The 20,290-nt window shown below is 37.0% G+C and overlaps 1 protein-coding gene across 2 annotated transcripts in view; it reads right to left on the bottom strand.

Moving 5' to 3' along the window:
- The window catches only part of Tpr2 (Tetratricopeptide repeat protein 2), a 346,913-nt gene that overhangs the window by 147,811 nt on the left and 178,812 nt on the right, over positions 1–20,290 (bottom strand). The window lies entirely within an intron of this gene.

Below are 20,290 nucleotides of genomic sequence, written 5' to 3'. Positions count from 1 at the left end.
ACAGGGTGATTAATCACGTCGTACCTTGTGGAGTGTGTAGGATGCGAGAGGCCTGTTGACCGGTTTGTTGCCCTCTGCCCAATAATCTTGAAAAGCCAGATCTAACCAATCCAGACCAATAATCTTTTCTCATAGCCTAGTCTTGTAACTAGTGCCTAACTTGGCAGCTTCGCACAAGCCCTGTGACATCATTCGAGACGTGCCGCGTTGAATTTCTAATCTCTGTGACATCGTCCCAGCTGAGCTGCGCCGTTTTTGGTATCTAGCCTATCGTTCACAAAGGATCTACGGAATAACTTTCCTAAATACAGGTTATCGCTGTGATATCCACGTATATCTTTAATTTGCAATAGGGTAAGAGAACTGAACTTAAAGGTTTTCAATTATTACTAAATGAGTAAAGAAATGTGAAATGTAACTGCTTAAAAGTCACGCTTTTCATTTTCATGTTTTAGGCCTATAGCATGGTTGCTGATACGGTATGTATAGTATGAGCTAAATGGTTAGCACGTGTTGGCCTTTGGTTCAAGGGGTCTCGATTGGGTCGAGGATTTTAACTTTCCTTAGTTAATTCCAACGGTTCGGGGGCTGTCTGATAACCGAATTAAACATTAGAATTCATCTTAGGTAGGGCTGCATTTCATATGCGCGTAGATCGCCTATCACGTGACAACTCGAAAGACCTGGACCCAGCTCCAGAGGCCACGCGCCATTTTTGTTGTTGTTTTTACAATAATATATTTACATAACGAAAATGTCCCAATACAGTACATGTATTCCATTACAGTAGAACCTCGATTATTCGTTCCCGGAAACTACGTTTTCCCGTATTATTCCTTCAAATTACGTGGTCCCGCGAGCATACTAATTAAATCACGTTGTAAAAATCCCGCATTATCCGTTCCACGAAGAAATGATTTCCTGGATCAACCGTCCAAAAATTTCAGTCCCATCAACGCTAAATCCTCGACCACGCGTTTTGCAAGAAACGCGACAGCTACGGCATACTTACGGATCTTGATGTTGATGTCCCGTCATTGTGGTAATTTGAAGAAGTACTGTACCGTACTGGAAAAGCGATCGGCGGTGAACTTGCATAAGGGATCGTCTTAGCATCGCATTCCGGTAGTACTGTTTAGAGAATCCTCGGAAATCATAAAGCAGAGGGTGCCCTCGACAAATGGAAGGAGACAGAGCGCATTTTGACAGCTCCATTTGAAGGCAAAACGAGTTTCGTTAAATGTTTGTACTTGCAAGACGTCTACATTACGTCCCGGGTTAGATGTTTATTTATTTATTTTTTTAACTTTTTACGAGTGTCGCCAAACAGGTTTTCGTCATTTCCTCTCAGGGCACTGTATAGTCACTGCGCTTTCAGGCAGGAATCGAAACTGTTTCTTCTTAAGTAACACAAATTTAGTATTTTAATATTATTGTACACGATTATCGAGATCAGAGCGGATGTCACACCTTACATTCTGTACACAAAGCCATGGGAGGTTTTATAATTGCCTATTACTGTTTTCGTCCTGATATAAGACTGGGAATTTCACATTTTTGTATTAAAATGTTATAAAAGCCACAGTCGTTTTATTTGCGCACGTTACATTTAAAAACTTTGTATCATTTCGCACTCATACCGACTTGTACAGCGAGCGCGCTTTCCAGCTGAGCTCAAGGTGGCGAATAATCGTAATTTCGGAAGTGATAATATTTTTTCTCTTTCCAAATTGATTGTGATTAGTGACGGGCAGAACTAAATATAATGCATTCGAGAACTTGAGGAGTGATACTTTCGAAACCATATTCTCGCGTTCAACATAACCTTTTAAAAGTCGACGTAGGCCTAATTTACGCGGTACAAGATTTCCATAAACTGACTAGGAACAGTATACCGATGACCAAATTACAATGAAAGATCTTAAAAAAAAAAAAATTAAAAATAGATTTTGCCATCATGTTGGACGCTTTTGTATCAAATGTGCTTTATTTTATTAGATTAGAGAATGAAAAACCACTTGTGGTCAATTGTTTTTTGGCTTGGCGTTGCGGGTATTAGATTTTTCGAAGAGTCTGGCTGATCAAAGTTGCTGAACTGAAAGAAGTTTTCAAAGGAATATGACAAAGTTTTCAGAGGAAACTGACGAAGTTTCCCCGGTAAAACTGAATGTAAAGTTTCGAGAATTTTTTGTTGCGTACCGGTAATTGACATTTGAACCCAGCCCCGCAGTCTAACTTGCCTGCCTCTCACCCGGAGGGCCCGAGTTCGATTACTGGCCAGGTCAGGCATTTTTACCTGGATATGAGGGCTGATTCCCGGTTCAGTCATTCTACGATTACCTTTAATTGAGGAGCTACTTAATGGAGATATGGCGACCCCAGTCTAGAGAGCCAGGAATATCGGCCGAGAGGATTCGTCACACTGACCATGCGTCACCTCGTAATCTGCAGGCCTTCAAGACCGAGGGCGGTCGCTTGGTAGGCGGAAGGCCCATTGGGGCTGTAGTTTGGTTTGGTTTGGTTTGGTTTAGGGGCGTTTGTAAGATTATAAGTATACATATTTCATTTTTGTGATGTTTAGCCAAATTGTTGGGGGTTCATTCGTTCCCGGATTTTCCGTGTTGTACGTTTTTTTTCCGAAGTCCCTCCAAAAATGAAGAATCGAGGTTCCACTGTATTTTGAGTTTCCCCTATTTTTTTTTTTTGTGCCCACATTTATAGTTTTCCAGCATCTGTCGTCATTTTCCCCCTGAAAAAGGATGCATCGAGGTTTTTGCTGTATATGTTATGATCCCCCCTGAAATTAAATACTTACACAAAATTACATCCTGATGAGTGCTCATCTGTTTTCACTTAACATTGGGAACACTTTCTGTGATTGTATCGTTTCTTAGTTGAACTCATTACAAACATTACTAAATCGCTTAGAAATTTGTCACACAATTCCACAAGTTTCATAACTACCGCCAATGTTACACACGTACACAAACAAAGCCTTTCAGCTGCTACGAAGCACAACGCAGTTACTAAAGTTGTTTTATATAAATTCACAGCCTGTTACTTTTCACAGATTTCCTTTCCTCAAAATCACAGCTTGCTACTTGTGTGAGAACATCTCAATGAATGAAGTAGCAGTTAAGGTAGAACAGGTGACAAAAGCACGGTGATGATAATGTGATTATACATTTACCGGTCGAATTTCAAACACTGCATCTCGTATTACCTGCTACTATAATGTATATAAAAAATTTATTTATTATTTTGCCACCTATTCAACACAATACAGAATTTTAACATACGAGTTAAAACATTGTTAAAATATAATGAAACAAGTTTCGCCTCTTCTTATGAGGCATCCTCAGTCAATATCAAAACCTTATTTTTTACCAGGTACTTGGTTAAAGATTATTCTAAAATACGTTGGAAGATGATGTGCGTGAGATAAAATTTACAGTTCATCATAAAAATGTTTCTGAAATAATTAAAACTCTAATACAATGATAAATTCGTACGTAGTTCACTTAATGAAGGAGACTTCATTTGAATGTAAGTAACATAATTGATGGCTTGAAGCCGTAGTTAATGCTTGATGTTGAACGAAATTGACACGCTAATACAATGCATAAAATGAATTTCATAATAAAGCCTGTATTGTCAAACGTATACTTAAAAGGTATGGTCAAATGTTCCACCTTTAAAATACTAAATTTTTAAAATTTAATTATTTAAATAACATTTAAAAAATAACAGAACATGTTTGATCTATCTTGTAGACATCATCACAACCACAACAAAAAATGTACTCATTTGACATGAACATGTATTCTAATCTGATCAACCAATGGCAGAAATAATGTGATGCACATTGGTGCCAGACATTTTGTACCTTCCTTCCTAAACTGCTTCTATGTAAATATATAAACTTTATAATTTCCTAAGATTTTCTAATATAGTAGCGTCAATGATTCTTTGGACCACCACTGCTGGACACTGCTAAAATACCCTGTGGTTTTACGCATTGGTGCCGACTACTGTGTCTATAAATAAGTTAACATAACCCCTTTAAACTCCATTTATTAATGAACATTGTTTTCTCAATGAACACTGTTTCTCAATGAAATTTTAGTAACAGTTACCAACATTTCTGATAATATAACGACATACTTCATGTAGACCACTGCTGCTGGACACTGTCAAATACCCTGTGGTCTTGCCAATTAGTGCAAGTCACTTATCCTTCCCTTAAACTGCCCCATGTCAATATGTTAAGTAATCCTTTGTAGCACATACGCTGTTTTGACGCTGTTATCCCTCACAATGATAATTTACAGCCAACGGCTGATATATTGTTATGTATATCATCATTGAACATTTTTTTTCTCTTGACTTTCCCACTGTAATATGTCAATTTTATATCTTAGTATTTACAATTTAATTACAAATCAGGTACCTGATTTATGCATTGAGGTAGTACTACGATGATGCCCTCAAAGAAGGGCGAAACACATCTCATATGGAAATAATGATAAATTCCTAAATGTTTAAAATTTCTAATGTATTAAATAGGTGACATAATGAACTATTTAGCATCATACATATAGTATCTTCAATACGGATCAATAATGATATTTATCACTTGCAAGTACTTGTGTAAACTTTGTGACTACGGTTTTGATCTAACAATTCAAAGTTTCAGAATTAGAATGACTAGGCTGCAGACGGCCGTGAACACTCCTGTGTAATTATTCCGTTTAAGTGTGCACACTGCTCTTTACGATCACTGCCTCAGAGTAGGGATTGAATAGCTGGAATACTATGATGATCAGTGTGTTACGTACCAGTAGTATCAGAAAATCTATGAACCAGAGGAAAGGCATGCTAAAGACGAGAGATCTTACTCCCCAGCTACTTCCCGCCAATATTCAGGCAGGCTGTTATACTCGATACGCAGCAGTAATCCCATCTATCGGAGATAAATGGCAGCAGAATACAAAATGCACATCATAACAATCAATGGTCAATGTAATGTTATTGTTGATCAATTTTATGAGCTTTCTATATTGGAGGCCTTCACATTTAGTTTTCTTCCAAATCTGTGATATTAGAGCATCTAATGTAAAGGCAGTCGTCCTTTCTTTCATGACTCCCTCTTGTGTTATTATTCAAGCGATCGTTCCTTCATGACTTTTTTCTCATTCTTATAATCATCTTCAAAATTTAATCACCATCACCACCAACATTATTATAGTCGGTACGGTCAAACTGAATAAGACATAAATAATCGGAAACTGTATTCTCTATAACTTTTGTTTCAATATGACCAGTAAGTTAGGTAATTAAAAATTAAATTTTTGGCATCTTCCCCTAAACTACCATTTCGAACAGAGTGAATAAAATTTTTTATAGCGTAGACTGTAGTTCCTTATTCCCCGACTTTACATAAAATTCTGTTCACCCATTTTCTCGTACCTCGGCGGACTTAGCAAGGAAAAAAATCCAAATTCATGAAAATATCAGTTTTAGCCAGTACGATAAAAATGCATAAGAAATAAATGATAGGAAATTTAATATATAACTTTAGTTCTCTAGTTTTTAATGATGATGTTGTTTGAGTCATCAGTCCATAGACTGGTTTGATGCAGCTTCCATGCCACCCTATCCTGTGCTAACCTTTTCATCTCTACGTAACTATCGCATCCTACATCTGCTCTAATCTGGAATTATCGATGGATGACATCGATCGCTGTCATAGATTGGGACCTCTACGCAGATCAGCTGCGGAAGTCGTGATTTCGGGAAACAGGCCGATTATAGTCAAATTCGTCCGGTTTCATGTTCGCGATCGTGTCTGGCGCGCTAAGAAGCTCTTCAAAGGCACCAAACTATTGGTTACGGAGTCACTGACTGCTTCTAGAAAAGATCTGTTAAATCGAGCCCGAGACCAGCTCGGAGTGCGTAACGTTTGGACCCAGGAAGGAAGAATAGTAGTTCTAGGCAAAAACAAAAACAAATTCACTGTGACCACTACAGCGGAACTAAATGCTGTTATTTCAGGGCTAGGTGATTAGTAGAGTACATGACTCATGGATTTACGATTTAATTATAAGTGGTTTTATTATAAGTTTAGTGTGAGTGAATGTTTAAATGATTCAAGTGGCTTACGTAGGCAAGAGGAAACCATGGTAAGTTGCCCTCTGTTTATTTTTTATTATGGCTAACACAGGTAATAACGTAGCTTTCTCCCTTGGCAGGGTAAACAACCTTCACCTTGATACTGAACCCTCCCGCCCTTCTCTTTCCCTGACCCCCTCTCACCCCGCCCGCAGTCACCTGGAGAGAGAATTCTCGTCCTTTCCCCGCTCATTATTGTGTGCCCATGTCAATGCTCACTCTATAATTGCCCATCACACTGAGCTGAAAGCTATTTTTGAAGGAAGCATGCTAAATGTTGTAGCAATTAGTGAGAGTTGGATGAAGGACTCGGTCCCTCTGAACTCGGTAAATATAGAAGGATTTAATGCAGTTTTTCACAATAGACCGAAGCGCCGTGGAGGAGGAGTAGCTCTATACTACAAAAATAATTTAACGGGGAAGATTATACATACTTCGACATTATCTACTGCACCCTGGTGGGGGTATGATAAGCGTCATGCAATTGAATCTATGAGGAATTAATGAGGAATATATATTTCATTTTCAGAATAAATAGTATCTTACTGTACGTACAGTAAGAACAGGCCAGGCCGAGATGGCAGGTTTCACCATACCACAGACTCTTGTCTCCAGTGAGATTAACAAACACAATGGGGGGACAGAATTCGGTTTCTCAGAATTTGTCACAACAAGGAAAGAGAGAGGCTAGCTTGTTGCCAAAGTTTTCATAGCCCGGGGCAGTCTTGGTAGTAGCAACAGCGCAGGGAGCCGTGTGCAAAATTCTGAGAAATGATGGCGAGGTATCTCCATGTAACTAGCCGGAGTGGGACACGGGGTTGGCACTAGAAGAAAAAAATATGAGCCTTCCCGGTCACGTGGGTAAGGTGGACCAATGGAAAAATTCACTTGACCAAAGCAAGGCGACAACTTCGGATTGTAAGAAGCACTAGCGAGGCTAACTCCGTGGATTAAACTTATAGAAAAAAGTCAAGTATCGATTCACAATAAAGTGGAATTTAGGAGCCTTACTATACCATAAAACTTATATAAAGTTAATAATTGCGGGAGATTGCATGGTGTAATTCTGAGAATTCATGGACGCTATTCGTTGATTGGCTGAAAGCAAAGGACGCCACAATAGAGCGCGAAACCCCGATCCGGGTTACGGCAGCTAAATTCGCGAATATATCCATTACCAGCGAACGATAATAGTTGAGAATTGGTATAGAGCATTTGAGAACATAATTACATCATTGGATCACATATATAAGCCACCGGCCAAACTGCAAACTGTCGTATGAAGATATTGGGACTGTGCGTTCCAAGATGACCTCCGTTGAACTCGGAAGAGAGGGGATACAAGTATAAATATGAGGTCGTACACTAGGACGGAAGTACTTCTGACAAAGTGTTCGGGCGGATACCACGCCCGTGGTACGTGACTACTTTTGACAAAGCGTTCGAGCCGTGACTACGCCAGGGGTGCGAGTGTGTACTTACTCATGGAGTAGAGTTCGAAGTATTATATTGTTACATAGTACAGTGATTCATGACGTGATGTAGCTCATAGTACAGTATGGAGCAGTATACTAGTATGAAGTGTTTCAAATAGACAGGACTCAGTAAAGCATAACTTACGGAGTGTGAGATTCTACCAACAGATTAGGAAGTGCGTTACATGAGAACGGTCACGAGTGTTTATGTCACCTAGTAAACAGTCGATTCTAAACTGATACCTGGTCAGCTACACGAACGTGAGACGGGAAATTCAAGTGCGCGCACGGGCCGTTGTAAAGGGGATCCCGAGGTATCCTACGTTCCTAGTGTCCGGGAAAGGAATGAAGAATGTAAATTTACATTAAGTGGGCTAGATACAAGGCCGAGAGTGAAAAATTTGTGAATAGAATTTAGGGTGGAAATTATTCCAAAGTGCAACAGTTAATTTATTTGTTTTTATTCAGAATGTGTAAAGTTGGAAAAGGTCAAGGATTAATTCTTCAAGCTGGCATGAACACCAGCGGAATGCATTGCTAAAAACCGGAGGGGCTATGGCTTCTCGTCCGGTTTTAGCAGACTACAATGGCAGAGTTGAGTACCTTTTAATGTATTAATAGATAGCTATCGTTAGGGGGAGGAAATCATATTTTATCATGGTAACTTGATTGTGAAACGAGCAGTTACGGCTCGTATAAATTCAAAGATAGATAGACAAAGGGACAAATTAATATGTAGAGTAGATCAAGCACTCACCATAATTTTGATTATTAAATAGAGTATAGTTGGGTTGAGTTGTTCATTCAAGTGCTTGAGTTGTTTGCTATATTATGGAGCACGTTTCACATAAAGATAATGTAAATATTCATTTCGGAGTGCTTCCAAAGTGGGTTTCCGTTATCGGAACTTTTATAGATATTAAGGCATATTGTTAAGATAATCCAGAGGTAGGATTGCCAAGTGATTTAAATTGTTGTGGGACGGAATGAAGTCCATTGATATGTGTGTAAACATCGCGAAGTTCGCCAGTGGACAAAATAATAATAGTCTGTACAAGGGTCGAAGTAGGACATTAGAATTTGGTAATGTGTAAAGGCGTGTTTAATAATAATCTTTGAGAATAAAGGCACGGGCCTAGTTGGATAGTATGATTGAAAATTAAAGTAATTTAAATGTGGAGATCACCTGTGCCGTGAATAATTATAATTTGTGCAGTGAATCCGGTTTTAACACTAAATGTTTGATTTAACGTTTTTTTGGACTCCATAATAATCATAAATAATTTTGGTAGAAACGAGATAGGCACTGTTATAATATGGTCACGCTATGTTTAAGATCCAGAGGGATTTGAGCCAAAGGTTGAGATTTGGAGTTTTGTGGGACAGAAATCCGGCCCGAAATGAAAATGAATTGTACTGGTGTTGATGAAGAAACAGATGGATCTTAAGGCCCACATAGAGGTTGTATTTATATACCGGTGTATTGAGTGGTAGAATAGAGTCCACACACCGAGGGTTAATTGGTGAAATGTTTTGAAGAGTTCCAATGGATAAATGGACTTCAAAATGGAAAAAGGAAGGAATAATTTAACACTTGCGGAGATTGGAGGTATTTGCCCAACTGCAAGATGTTATGGGATTTGAGAATTGTCTTAGGAGCATATGGCCTCCATGAATTAACGGCAGTACGAAAATAAGGTGGCGGATTCGAACACTATTATGTCCTGACCGATGTGAATTCGGATCTTGGTGATTTCTGTTTGGGAGAGAACGTATGTGACCAAATTATAAAGATGGGGAATAAAAATAAGATTCTCGAAAGAAGTAATAATAATAATAATATTCCAAGTAAATCATATCTGGATTGATTAGTGCCAAAATAAATAGGAATTGTAAAAGGGGTTATGCGTTAAACAGATTAAGAGTGGACTACCGTGTAACAGGCGAAAATAATATTTTTTTAAAAATAATAATAATAATAATAATAATAATAATAATAATAATAATAATAATAATAAAATAAAAAAAGTACTTTTTTTGAAGAAGAATTAATTTACTTTTTTTTTTAATTTGAACATAATTATGATGTTGGGAGTTGAAATGAACAATTTGAGATTTTTAACTAATAATAATAATAATAATAATGAGAATATTTGAAGAAGGAGAAGAAGAATTATCAACGAAGGTACTTTTATTTATTTCAGATAAAAATAAAATAAAATCGCGAAAAGTTGAAATATTAGTCCGAGGATGATTACGGGTTACGATAATCATGATCTCCACAGATAATGATAATAATAATAATAATAATAATAATAAAATTAATATTTAATAAAATATTTTTTTTATTTTATTTATTTTTCTTATTATTTCGGAGGCTGATGATGGATAATACTAGGGAAGTCAGCTGGCGAATTAACGGAATAATGTCCATTGGTTGTAAATAATAAGTTAAGTTAAATTGTGTAAATGAAGGCAAATCCCTACATCTGGACCATTAGGTTAGAGTCCCTTTGTCGTATTCCTTCAACTAACGATTAGCATATCTTGGTTAGGAACCCGGGGAGAGTTTGTAGTTTCCCGGGGTGGTCTCATCTCAATTAAAGTAGAGGCGATAACATGGTCCATGTGATCGCGCCTACTTAGCCAACAGGTTCTTGGTCCATGATCAAATATGGTCATGGTGTTAACGAAGGTAAATCTGATACCTTCAGATATCAACGGTTCTACCACCAAAATGGAAGGGTGGTCAAAAGTGACAAATATTATGTAATCATTTTTCAGGAATAATTTGCCAAATTACCGGCAAATCAAGGGTCAACAGATTTTGATTGTGTGTAAAATTTCATTTGTTTACTTAAATAAATGCTCCTTTAGCATTTGCAAGGAAACAGTTCCAGGTTCTTGTTCTTGTAGAATAGTAAACCCTTGGTGACCGTTTAAATATCCGTCCCCATTCCTAGGACGGAGCCTTCATAAATTCCCTTTGATCTGAATATATATATATATAAGTTTGTGTGTTTTATGATGAGCCTTAAAGATAAAGATTAGAGTGTCCCGTTCAACCCTGTAGTACTGATTGGATGGCGCCCTTACATTTAGTTTGAGATCTTATATCTAAAAACATTATATTTTTATTGAGTAGTAGTTGCGATGGATTCGGACCGTAACACTCCCTGAGATAAATGCTGGTTGGGACTCAGGCTTTGAGCGGGTACACTATCGATACCTTAACTGAATATATGTTTGTAGAACTATCTGTTGATAAGACTAAAGTACTGATTGGAGTTGTTTACAAACCACCAAAAGCAGGAAACTTCACAGACTTCGAAGAAAATTTACTAAGACTTCTACCTATCTACGAACATGTACTCATATTTGGCGACTTTAACACAAACCTGTTAATAGACTCTGTTGAAGCAAATCGTTTACAGAACATACTTACCTGTTGTAACATGTCAGTGTTGCCACTTAACCCCACTCACCACGTGCACACGGCTAGCGGATCCTCACACACTCTAATAGATTTACTTATCACAAATAATCCTCAGAAAATACTAAAACACGGACAAACTTCTGTACCTGGTATTTCATACCACGATCTCATATATTTAGCTTATTCTTTGAAAGTTATTATTATTATTAATATTATTTATTTTCCACTAATTGTAGTTACAATTTAGGGATGGTGAGTGGAGAAAGGGCATAGCCCCATATACACAAAAGTGCCTCCATCACCACTTAAAAAGCCGAAGTGGATAACTTATAGAGACATGAAAAATTTAAATCCTCAACAATTGATACAAGATGCTAATCTCTGCCCGTGGGACGAAATACTGCACTTGACTGACAATGACGAAAAAGTAAAGAGGTTTAACACATTGTTGGGATTGTATAACAAACACGTACCTAAACGTACTGCTAGGGTGACACGCAAAGCTGCTCCATGGTTAACAAATGACATTAAGTCCGCAATGGCTGAACAAGATGCACTACACAGATGTTACAAGCAGACATTATCATCTGAAGATTTTGAAAAGTACCGTGTGCTTAGAAATAAAGTTAAACAAATAATCAGAAACAAAAAATATGCGTACTTCCAACAATTAGCCAGTAACTTAAACACAAAAAGTACCTGGAAACAACTCAGATCCGTAGGTATTGGGAGGCAAACTACAAACTCCAATACGCATGACATAAATCCAGATGAATTAAATGCCCACTTTACTAGAGAAATAGTTAATACCCACCCTCATATTATACAAACAACAATAAATTCTCTTCAATCTACTCCATTACCACAACGGCCTTTGTTCAAATTTCGTAAAGTAAATGAAAACGATGTAAGAAGAAAACTAACATCAATCAAATCGCAAGCAATCGGAGTGGACGACATCCCGATATCCTTCGTCGTTACCTTGATAGATGTAGTACTGCCAATTTTAACCCACATATGTAACTCATGTCTTTTGGAAGGCTACTTCCCAACTGTTTGGAAGGATGCCTTAATTTTCCCAGTACCAAAAAAATCTCTAGCAAATTCTCCATATGACTATCGACCTGTCTGTATACTTTCTTCACTTTCGAAAGTCTTAGAAAAACTCATGCATGAACAACTGCTCCAATATTTGATGCATCATTCGTTACTTGATCACCTGCAATCTGGATTTAAAAAAGGACATAGTACATCTACTGCTCTTCTAAAAGTTACGGATGACGTAAGAAAAGCAATGGACGAACGCAAAATGACCGTGCTCATTCTCCTAGACTTCAGCAGTGCTTTTGACACTATCAGTACGGACATATTAATAGCGAAATTGCATTCCTTCCATTTTAGCCACGCTGCTCTCAAATTGTTCACTTCCTACCTCCATAACCGACGACAGTGTGCTGTCATGAATGATAAGAGAACGGAGTGGAAGTACAAAGTTAATGGTGTGCCACAAGGTTCTATACTCGGCCCCCTGTTTATTTTATATTTGAATGACATCTCTTCTAAGTTGAAAAACTGCAACTACCATCTCTATGCCGACGACCTTCAAATTTACTGTCACACAAAAGTGAATAACATAAATACAGCTATTGAAAATATGAACCGAAACTTAGAACAGATCAGCTGTTATGCAGCTGAGAATTCTCTCTCCATCAATCCAACGAAAACACAAGCTATTATACTAGGCCAGAGGAAACTGCTTGCCCATCTACACAGTCTACAAATTCCAGTCATTCAACTAAATGGCGTTGCTATCCCATTCTGTAAATCAGTAAAAAGCCTTGGAGTCACTATAAATGAAACTTTAAACTGGGATGAGCATGTCACTAACGTATGCAGGAAAGTTCACTCATCACTTCATCCCCTTAAGATTCACCAGACCGTATTACCTCTCAACTTAAAAATAAAACTGGTTCAAACATTGATACTTCCAATTTTTAACTATTGTGATGTTGTGTTGCTGGATGCTACCAGTGAACAAAATAGGAAATTGCAGAGAACTTTAAACTCCTGCATTAGATTTATTTTTTCATTGAATTTTGCCTCGCATGTATCCCCTTTTTATGCACAACTTTCTTGGTTAAAAGTAGAGAAGCAGAGGAATCACCATGTATCAACCCTTATCTATCGACTCTTGACCGAAAATATACCTGAATATCTCTCCAGTAATTTCCGTTTTCTATCCTCCTTTCATGACCGTGACACGCGATCTGGGTCAACAATTGCAATACCTCCACATCATACATCCGCCTTCAGTAATTCTTTCCTTGTGTCGGGCGCTAGAATATGGAATGCTTTACCCCCTGAAATTAGAAATTGTTCCTCATTAATTACCTTCAAAAGACAGTCTAAAGATTTCCTCTTGAATACGTAGGCTATATCATGTAGTTATGTGTGAATGTGAGAGTGAGTGTCTGGAGTAAATAGTTCCCAAAAGTTTACATAAATTACTGTTATATTTTATGATTTCCACCTAGAGTAGTTAATATTGAATTTATTTTTCTAAATTTAGACTTAGGATGTAATCTTTTAGTTTTAGAGTTTATTAAGTTATATTACTATTATATACACTGTGTTAAGTTTGAATATTAAGTTTGGATTCAGTATTAAGCCGCATAATGTGGTTAAGTGTAAGAGAGGGCCAAGAGCCCTAACTTCGCCACAAATAAAGACATCAATAAATAAATAAATAAATAATATTCAAACCTTGGTCTACCCCTACTGTTCTTACCACCTACAATTCCTTCAAAAACCAACTGAACAAGCCTTGGCTGACTTAAGATGTGTCCTATCATTCCCTCTTCTTCTTGTCAAATTTAGCCAAATCGATTTCCTCTCACCAATATAGGGAAAACTGATAAGTCTCCACCTTATCAATACATTAATTTATTTACTCTAAAGTGGTAAAATCATTCAATACCGGTTTCGATCCCCATGGGATCATCCTCAGTTGACACAGGATGAAATACTTATAAAAACATCACATGTAAAAGATTGCATCTGGTAAGACTAGTTCAATTAAATTAAATATAAAAGTTGTTAGGTTGTTAGTGAGAAAGTATTTGTGTGTGTGTGGCACGTGACCACACTATGTCTAAGCTAATATACATTGTAGAGATCTTACATTTGTTCTCAATCAGTGTTTAGGATGTTGTTTCATATTGATTAAAACATTAAAAATTGCTTATAAAAGAATGTGTCTATCTTTGGTTTGAATAGCACTAATTGGTTTGAGCCTTAACGTTACATGGCACCTATATTACAGAACATAGAATAAAATTTTTTTTGTGTACACACTATTAATTGCGAGTCTATTATGAAGTCCTAAAATATTTTATTGTTTGAGGTATCTCACTTCATTGTATCTGTTTTTGTAAAATATCAGTAGGATTGTTTACACTTTTTTGATGTTTGTGGTATTTCACTTTTATATAATAAGTCCAGTTGGAAACAAACATGAAAAAGCTTGTTAAAATGATACCTTTTTAACTAGAAACACTTATTATATGGTACCTTATGTGTCCATTTTTTTGTGTGTTAGGTTTACATTTGTTGACACTAGTACTGTAAAATAACTATTATCTATGATATATGTATAAAATATGAACTGACATGATAGGCTGTTAAAAGTATATAAAATATTGATCTAATGGGATGGGACCAAATTCTTATTGGTATTGTTGTATTTTACCACTTGCGCTAGTAAAGTACATGATATATAATGTTGAGGTTAGAGCTTATGTTGTTTTTCATTCATTATAATTTATAAATGCTACTCGTAATAAAGTTGTCTTGATTGTAGACAGAAGCTGCGTATGTTGTTACTGGGTTAAATGGTGACAGTTATAAGTTTGATTTCCATTTGAATGCCGTGCAACTAGATGGAGATTTGAGTTGCACTTTGTTGTGATGATAGCGTGGAGGCTTCTATATATTGTAGGATGTATGTATCTGCAATCATAAATAATATGCGTAAGAGATAGTGTATTGTGGAGATGCGAAAAGTGAGTTGTGTGTTGTATTACTTACGTAAAATGTTGACGCTGTTTGCTCTGCGTGCCTGCCTGTCGAGATCTGTTGCGTGCTATCCTAGGATTGTAGTTCGCAGCGGCGGGGTTGGAGGAGGGGAGATCTTTGAGCGGTTCATTCGTATGTGTATGTTGTTGTTTGTTGATTCTTTTTAAGTAATAATTTGTTAGGAGGGGAATAACTGTGTCAAAAAGAATATTGTTTTTATCTGTGTTTTCGTTTAAATTGAAATTTGGGTTTACGTATTTATCTAGGTTTATGTAGAATTCTTTCAATATACTGAGCAAGGGGCTCTTGGGATTGGTATTGAGAATTTGCATATCATTATTTATATTTGTAAATTTATATTTTTGATCGTTGATACGCTGTCCCATAGCTGAAAAGTGTCTGTGCTTAACTGCATTTATGTGTTCATTGTATCGTATTGAAAAATTTCTTCCGGTAAGCCCTATGTAGCTGGCTCTGCAGTCATTACATTTCAGGCGGTAAACACCTGAGTGGTTGTATTTATTGATATCATTAACCGTTTTGGAATTGTATAGTATGTTATTATTGCTACGTGTAGTTTTGTAGGCTATTTTTAGGCCTTGTTTTAAAAAAATGTTAGTTATGGTGTGTATATGGTTGTTGTTGTTGTTGTTGTAGGTAAATAATACAAAGTCTTTTTTATCTTTTGCGGTTCTAGTTAACTTGGTTTTTGATTGGTTTTTTATTTTGTTAATAATTTGGTTTAATGCTCTGTATATCATGCTGTAGTATGTGGCTTTCTTGTGGCTGTATGGGTGGGTAGAATCTATTTTTAATGTATTGGATGTATGGGTAGGTTTCCTGTATATGTTGTATGTTAAATGGCTGTTGTGTCTAGTTATGGATATATCTAAGTAGTTTATGGTGTTATTGTTTTCAGTTTCCATAGTGAATTTTATGTGATGGTTTATTTTATTTAGTTGTTCTAGGATTTTGTTTTCGTTAGTATGCCTGTTGTCTATTATAGTAAATACATCGTCGACAAATCTACACCAAAAGGGAATGTTTTCTATTTTCTGAATTTCTTGATGTTCTAGGTCAGGGATGGCGAACCTATGCCACCTATGACACGATTTCGGTGGCACGGCACATGAACATAATATCGTCACTTCACCGGTAAAAGGTTGTAATCCACAAAGCTCTTCCTATTGATTATTCTCCGTAAGACTGGTCACGCCTCCGAGTCACGTATGGATATGCAGCCCATCAGAACAATGTCCGTTGTGTTCGTTTTCCTATGCCGACGAGTAACCGAAAATTAACCTAACATGCATTATACAACAGGAGTGCGTAAATACGTAATGCAAGCATACATTCATATAGTATGGTACAGTAAGGTTAATTTTCCTTTACACACGGGCATAGGAAAATGAACACAACAAAATTTGTTCTGATGGACTCCATAACCATATGTGGCTGGGAGGCGTGACCAGTCTTAAGGAGAATAATCGATAGGAAGAGCTTTGTGGATTACAACCTTTTACCGGTGAAGCGACAATATTATTTTATATATACGTCTCATACTACAGACAGTGCATATCTTACAGTGTTTCACGTGTAAGAAATAAATATCGAAAATATAAATACTAGTTCCATTTGGACGTGCAATATGGCAACACTGCTACACTGACAGCTCCGAAAGTCAAGTGAGATAGTGTCGGTTTTTGGTGGTTTTGTATACGGACATCGCAAATATGTTTTCGGTGCCGAAAAAAAAACAGAAACCTAACAAAGGTGGTGACCGTATTTGTCAAGAACTCTGGCCAAGGAAATTCGGACTGTTAAAAAGAAGTGTTGCCTGTGTTCAAAAACAGTTGTACCCCCCACATTTAATGTAAAGCGCAATTTCGAGGCTGGTCATTCATATGTTTGTTCCATTTCAAATGAAGAAAGAAGAGAGTTCGTTTCACAAAATATCGAGCATTACACAAACAAACTAGTTCTTTTGTATCATCTTTCCGGCCAAGGAGTAAAATCAGTGCAGCTGTTTCTATCTGTCTCACTGCATAGTACAGCATGCACAGGAAACATATTTCTGACGGTGAATTGTTGAAAGAAAGTTTCTTATTGACGTCCGACACATCATTTGAAAACTTCCCTAACAAACAACTAATAATTAACAAGATTAAAAGAATCCCAGAGAGCTGAACTGCTGTCAAGGATAGAATAATAAAAATGAGTGAAGAAGTTTCGGAGCAGTTGCAAGCTAATTTGGATAATTCCCACATATATGCAGTATGTTTTGATGAAAGCATGAATGTGACCTTACAAACAAGGATAGCTGTTTTTTTCTTTTTTTTAGATTTCCTTATGGAAATGCGATGAGGGAGAAATTAGTTTAATCGTTGAGCGTACAAAGTACAACATGGGAAGATAATGAAGCTAATGGAGGAAGTGAAGTCCATTCGCAATATTAGTACTTTAGATTTTTATATCTAATATTTTTTTTACAATTTGTTTTACGTCGCACCGACACAGATAGGGCTTGTGCTGACGATGGGGTAGGCTTACGAGTGGGTAGGAAACCGCCGTGGCCCCACGGAACATGCAATCAAATATATTTACAAGATATATTGCACCCGTTATGCAAATATGTATAATAAATAAATAAATGACTCAATAAATGAATAAATAAATAACGTATTATGAAACATAATCGGGAAATTGAAAGGAAGTTGCGAGGGGGAGGGGTTTTGTACGTTGTAGACATCCCTTAATGGACATGGAAAACAACAAGTGGCACATCAACAGATGAGAATAATAAACCAGAGTTAAAATGGCACACTAGTTGGAAAAGGTTCGCCATCACTGTCCTATATGATAATATTTTTGGAGATATACTGACCCGCAGCACATACATTAGGAAGAGTGAGAATGCCTTGACAATAGTCGCACAATATTGCACCTTAGATGACGGAACCTTATCGGCCAAAGTTATAAGCTAAAATATTTCACATAGGAGGTTTTGACCTGGCAGCGACGATATACAGCCGAGCATTGTTCGGCTGGGTATTTGGCCAGTACTTGATAGGTCTTCTAATTCAGACTGTACATCAGAGTGTGCGAAGTTCGCTGTTTAAAAATTACACTTCAGTGACGGGTACAAATAAAAGTCAGTGATATTGTCAACTTGCGACTCGCCAAGGACGGGTATGTTATACACATAGACAATAATAATAATAATAATAATAATAATAATAATAATAATAATAAAAATAATCAGTGACGGGTACAAATAAAAGTCAGTGATATTGTCAACTTGCGACTCGCCAAGGACGGGTATGTTATACACATAGACAATAATAATAATAATAATAATAATAATAATAATAATAATAATAATAATAATAATAATAATAATGTTTGTTTTATGTCCAACTTCCTCGTTTTGAAATTTTTAGAGGTATTGAGGTTCCAGAATTGTGTCCTACAGGACAGATTAACGTACCAGTAAATCTACTGACAAGAAGCTGGCGTATTTCAGTACCTCCAAATACCACAGGACCGAGGCCAGTGTCGAGCCCACCAAATCGGCTCGAAAGGCTAGCGCTCTTCCGCCTGAGTCACTCAACGTAGCACATTCAAATACATTAATTCCTGCAATAAACTGTAGATGCGAAGGATTGATATCAATAGAGTTATAGGCACGTAACAGATCCGTTCCTCAGCTTAAAATTCTGACACTTAGATGTCTCTTGAAACACTAAGCAACTAAAGGAGCTATAAATGAATAGTGTTAAGTCAGAAACGTCTGGCAAGTGGGTGGCGAAATTAAGATGAGGTATTGAGATAATTCTAATCCAACACTGGCAACACTGCTACACTGACAGCTCCGAAAGTCAAGTGAGATAGTGTCGGTTTTTGGTGGTTTTGTATACGGACATCGCAAATATGTTTTCAGTGCCGAAAAAAAACCCAGAAACTTAACAAAGGTGGTGACCGTATTTGTCAAGAACTCTGGCCAAGGATATTTGGACTGTTAAAAAGAAGTGTTGCCTGTGTTCGAAAACAGTTGTATCCCCCACATTTAATGTAAAGCGCAATTTCGAGACTGGTCATTCAAATGTTTGTTCCATTTCAAATGAAGAACAAAGAGAGTTCATTTCACAAAATATCGAGCATTACACAAACAAACTAGTTCTTTTGTATCATCTTTCCGGCCAAGGAGTAAAATCAGTGCGGCTGTTTCTATCTGTCTCGCTGCATAGTACAGCATGCACGGGAAACATATTTCTGACAAATTGTTGAAAGAAAGTTTCTTATTGACATCCGACACATCATTTGAAAACTTCCCTAACAAACAACTAATAATTAACAAGATTAAAAGAATCCCAGAGAGGTGAACTGCTGTCAAGGATAGAATAATAAAAATAAGTGAAGAAGTTTAGGAGCAGTTGCAAGCTAATTTGGATAATTCCCACATTTTTAAATATTGTAATCCCACTTCAATACGGATCATGAAATTTCTAAATATTAATAATTCCCACATGTAACCGTACGTATGTACAATCCCCAAGATTTTAGGTTAGAAAATTTTCGTATATAGTTTGTAATGTTAAAATCATGTAATTTTGTTTATTTACAATGTAAAAACGTAATATTATAAGAATAATGTGTAGTTAGGGAATATTGCATATGTGCATCATTATATTTTGTATAAATTTCCGTTTGGGTAAGAGTCTGTAAATATGGCCTAGCCGTAAAGATTGTGCAACCGGGAAAACAGCGACTATATTGGGAAGGACGGTTGAGGTCAGTTGTGTGTGTTGCAACTAAGTGGCTTGGAAACACGGGGTGCGACAGGTTGTATCGGCTGAAGAATTGGAGTGGATCAATTTGGACATATATGAGTGGACGTTCTATGTCACATCAAATACTCGATATCCAATGCGAGGGCTTTGTTTTGAGCGAGGTTTGGGTTGACTGAGTGACACAGGAAGAAGTGCCTGTGAGAACGTTGCTACCAGTAAACTTTTCAGGACGCTATAACCACGTGTAGCAAGCCTATGTAAGTGTGTACGCGTGTGCGGCGAGTCATTCTCATTCTGATTCTGACTCTGATGCTGATTCTGTGTGTTTCTCATTTGTACCGGTA

This window comes from Anabrus simplex, chromosome 7 (genome assembly GCF_040414725.1).
Source record: "Anabrus simplex isolate iqAnaSimp1 chromosome 7, ASM4041472v1, whole genome shotgun sequence".
Lineage (NCBI taxonomy): Eukaryota > Metazoa > Arthropoda > Insecta > Orthoptera > Tettigoniidae > Anabrus > Anabrus simplex.
Note: the sequence above shows the minus strand (reverse complement) of the source record. Positions and strands in the feature narration are given on the sequence as shown.